The following is a 4,137-nucleotide window of genomic DNA, read 5'->3' on the forward strand; positions in this document are numbered from 1 at the left end:
CTTATTCCACTGAGCCATCTCTCCAGGCCACAAAATATATTTTGCCAAATTCACACATCTACCGTATTTGAACAGCGATGGAACATGCAACTCTGACCAAACTAAACAAAAAAGGATATGAATGAAGGTCCATATTGCAGTGAAAAAATATATATCTGTATATACAAAAGAGCATAGTTATACAGCTACATTCTCTTAGTTCAATGAGAAGAAAAATTTATACTAAAAGTGTTTAGACTTGGTATCATGTCTGCATCATGTACTCTGAATAACTACTACTAATAAGTACTAAGATAACAGTATGCAATGTATTAATTATTGTTACTATGCCACTAACCTCCCTTGAAACTGTCTCATTACTATTTCTTTCTCAATAAAATTAAGGAAAAGAACAAAATAAAAGTTAATTGAGGGTCTGTCAAATAGCTCAGATAATTAAAGCACCTGCAAGCAGGCACAGAGGCCAGGGGTTTGATCCCCGGGCCTGCCTTGCAGGCCCTGCCCCTGTGATGTGCTGAGACTGTAATTGAGACTGTGCATGGTGGTGACTGCCTGTAATCTTTGCTCTTGGGAGGCTGTAAACAGGGGAATCACTATGAATCCGATCTAGTAGTGAGACCCTGAACAACCTATAGACCCTTCCATTGTCATTTAAATATTGTAGGTGCATCAATTCAGCAAAATATTCCAATATAGTCCAGCAGTCCATAATAGTAGTGGGTCATCTGCAGTTCTGGTAATGTCAGAAGTTGTTGACTTGAGCCCTTTACAGCCCAGCATACCAACATGGCTTCACTCCTTATACCTCGTTTTTATATGTTTCTGCTGAATGGTTAAGACCAAGATAAAGCAAGACTTATATAACAAGGAATGTAACTTTTGTATCTGATAAGGTCAATCAAATCACCTCAGTATTTACCCTGAAACCCTGTACTAAATTTGCAGATCCTTTTTCAGTGTCAGCCTTATGGATGAGTCACGGCCCTTGTTTGACCAATTTTCTCTCCGTGAAAGACTGAGAGAATGTTTTCTCTCCATGTGACTCTCTTTAGTCAAGCTCTACATCATAGATCACATTCCTCTGTGGCTTCATAAACTCCTTGATCAGAAAATTTGGGACACCACTGAGTTACATGATGTTACAGTATAGGTTTTCATATGTGCTGAATCTTCACTGACCTTGAAAGTCTAGGGCCAAAAGTTGGTTGTTCTGCAGCATTTCTTTTTCTCTAATTTTTGGTCAGAAAACTTAGGTTTTTAACACTCCAGAAAAGAAGCTTATTATTACCTTACAACATATGCTGTTGAGTTTAACCTAACTATCTGTAAATATCAAACTTCTTAGTTATAACACGGAATATGTATTTTCCATCCAGAATTGATATGCTAAACTTACATTCCTACAGAATATAATGAAAAAAATTAAAAAATTATTTTAAAAGTATGAGTACACAATTACATATTTTTACAGAGAAATTTTGAAATCTAACCATATACAGCATTGTAGCGGACAGTCCTGTGACATTTTTTTCTTATCTCTATATTTTATTACCTTTTTTAAAAACAATTACTTGAGAAAGAGTATGGCAATAATTGGTATATCATGACAAGCAACATAGAGATAAATAAGGTGAAAGTTTTGTTGCTTAAAGTAGATTGTTTTCCCAGTCCTAGCCCAGGCCCGATGATTGTGTGGGAGAGCCTCCGGATACCCTGCGCTGGTGGGACATACTGGTGGCAGGCCAGGCACAGCATGGGTGAGACACTGTTCCAATGCCTTGTGTTGGCAAGAACACAGCGCAGCACCTCCCCCACCACGCCCACCAGTAGGAATTTCTATTGCATTCCAGTAACCCCCAGAACCAGTCCTAGCCCAGGCCCGGTGAGTGTGTGGGAGAGCTTCCAACTACTCTGCACCAGCGGGACCTACAGGTCCCAGCACAGGTGTAAGTGGGGGATACCCTCTTCCATGCCCTTGAGACGCCCCCATGACACCGTAGTACCCCCTCAACCCTGCCCGCCTAGTAGGAATTTCTGCCGTGTTCCAGGAAACTGAAGATCCAGTACTAGAGAAGGCGCAGTGAGTGTGTAGGAGAGCTCCCTCTCCCCCCACACACCATCTTGACCTCTCCAGATTCAGCTCAGGCCTGGCATACAAGCTTGGGTGAAACCCTGCAGCTGCAAGCCCTGTAGAGACTGTAGGGGACAGAACAACCCAGCTTGTCCAGGAGAAGAACATCTTACCAGAGGGGCACAACAGGTTCACCCCCAAGGGGAGCAACAGGAAAGAGCTGAGCACAGCAGCCAGACCCAAGACAGGCACAGCTGGATAAATACAAACAATGTAGATCTGCACCTGAACTTCAGTAGGAGCTGAGGATATGACAGCAACAAAGATCAACAACAAAGGTCAGAAGACAGTGCTACACAAAATGACAACGAGAAGGAACAAAATGCAATCTCAAAACCCAAGCCCACCCATAACAAGTGCAGAGGACACTAACACAGAACAAATTGGGAATCACAGCTGAAAGCAAACAATCAACGGCTTCTAAATAAACAGCTGCAGAAAGGTATAGAGGAACTCAGATTGGAAAATAAAAAAGAAATCCCTGAATTAATAACATCTGCAATAAAGAATCAAATGCAGGAACATATGGAGGAAACCCAATGCCCACTCAGAACATGTGCAGAGGACACAAGCTCGGGACAAATGTATGAATTAATAGCATCTATAGTAAATAATCAACAGCTAAAAGATATAGAGGAACTCAGAATGCAATTCTTATCAGAAGTAAAAAAAGAATAGTCAGAACTTATAGCATCTAAAGTAAAGAACCAACTACAGAAACATAGGGAGGAAACACAATATGAAAAAACACTGCAGTAAAAGAATTTATAGCTGCTTCAAAAGAAGACATTGCTAAAAAAATAGAGGAGAGTAGAAAAATGACGGACTCCTTGAATGAGCAATATAGGAAAGAAAGAGATAGCAGGAAGCAGAGTCAAAGAGAAATAGAGGAAATTAAAACCACAATCACAGGCTTGCAAAACAGTTTAAGTGAAAGTGAAGACAGAGTTGTAGATCTTGAAGATGCTGGTGCAGCTAGTGAAAATGTAAGAAAGGATCTGTTAAAAGGAACGAGGATGCAGGAAAGAATAATCCATCACTTCTGAGTTGATGTAAATATGACAAATGTGAGAATAATTGGCATCAATGAGAAAGAAGGAGTCAATAAAAGTGACATTTAAAAAATATGATCACAAGTAATAGCACAAAACTTCCCAAATATGAGGAAACAATTGGACATTCAGGTAACCGAAGCATAGAGAACACCAAGTAACATTAAGCCAATGAAAAGCACACCCAGACATATAGTAGTCAAGATCCCAGAAATTCAGAAAAAGAATAATCTACTGAAAGCCACTAGAGAAAAGCAGGAGACCACAGTGAAAGGAAAACCCATCAGAAATATGGCCGACTTCTCTTCACAAACCATGAAGGCAAGTAAAGCATGCAGCAGAGTACTTCAAGTCCTCTATGAAAAAAAATGCAACCCAAACTACCATACACTGTAAAACCCTCTTTCAAGTTTGATGGAGAAGTGAAGTACTTTCATGACAAAGAACAGCTAAAGAATTTCATGATGACAAAGCCAACCCTCAAAAGGCTACTGAAAGAAGTTCTAGAGAGGGACCTAAATGATCAGAGCTCCAGGAATGAGATCGGAAGCAACCAACTAAATAGGGTAAGCAATTAAACACAGGAGAAAAAGGAGTAAAAGAAAACAGGTAAACAACATGTAAATTGTAATTCAAAACATCTCAATTCTAGCCATTAATTTAAATGAACTCAATTCTAAAATTAAAAGAAATAGACTGGCACATTGGATAATGAAACAATATACAACAATATGCTGTATCAAGATACACATTTAACTCATAAAGACATTCATAGCCTGAAAGTCAAAGGATGGAACACAATACTACATAACCCAGCATCTCAGAAAACAGCAGGGATAGCAATCCTGTTCACAGACACTCTCAAATTCAAACCAACAATGATCAAGTGAAATAAAGAAGGCCACTATATACTGGTTAGGGGAAAAATTCAAGAGGAAGAGGTAACATTCATAA

At 39.4% G+C, this 4,137-nt stretch overlaps 1 protein-coding gene across 1 annotated transcript in view; it reads left to right on the forward strand.

Annotated features, from left to right (window-relative positions):
• Klhl4 (kelch like family member 4) overlaps positions 1–4,137 on the forward strand; it is a 170,480-nt gene that overhangs the window by 136,252 nt on the left and 30,091 nt on the right. The gene's annotated exons all lie outside the window — the stretch shown is intronic.

This window comes from Octodon degus, unplaced genomic scaffold, assembly GCF_000260255.1.
Source record: "Octodon degus isolate 3935 unplaced genomic scaffold, OctDeg1.0 scaffold00103, whole genome shotgun sequence".
Classification (NCBI taxonomy): domain Eukaryota; kingdom Metazoa; phylum Chordata; class Mammalia; order Rodentia; family Octodontidae; genus Octodon; species Octodon degus.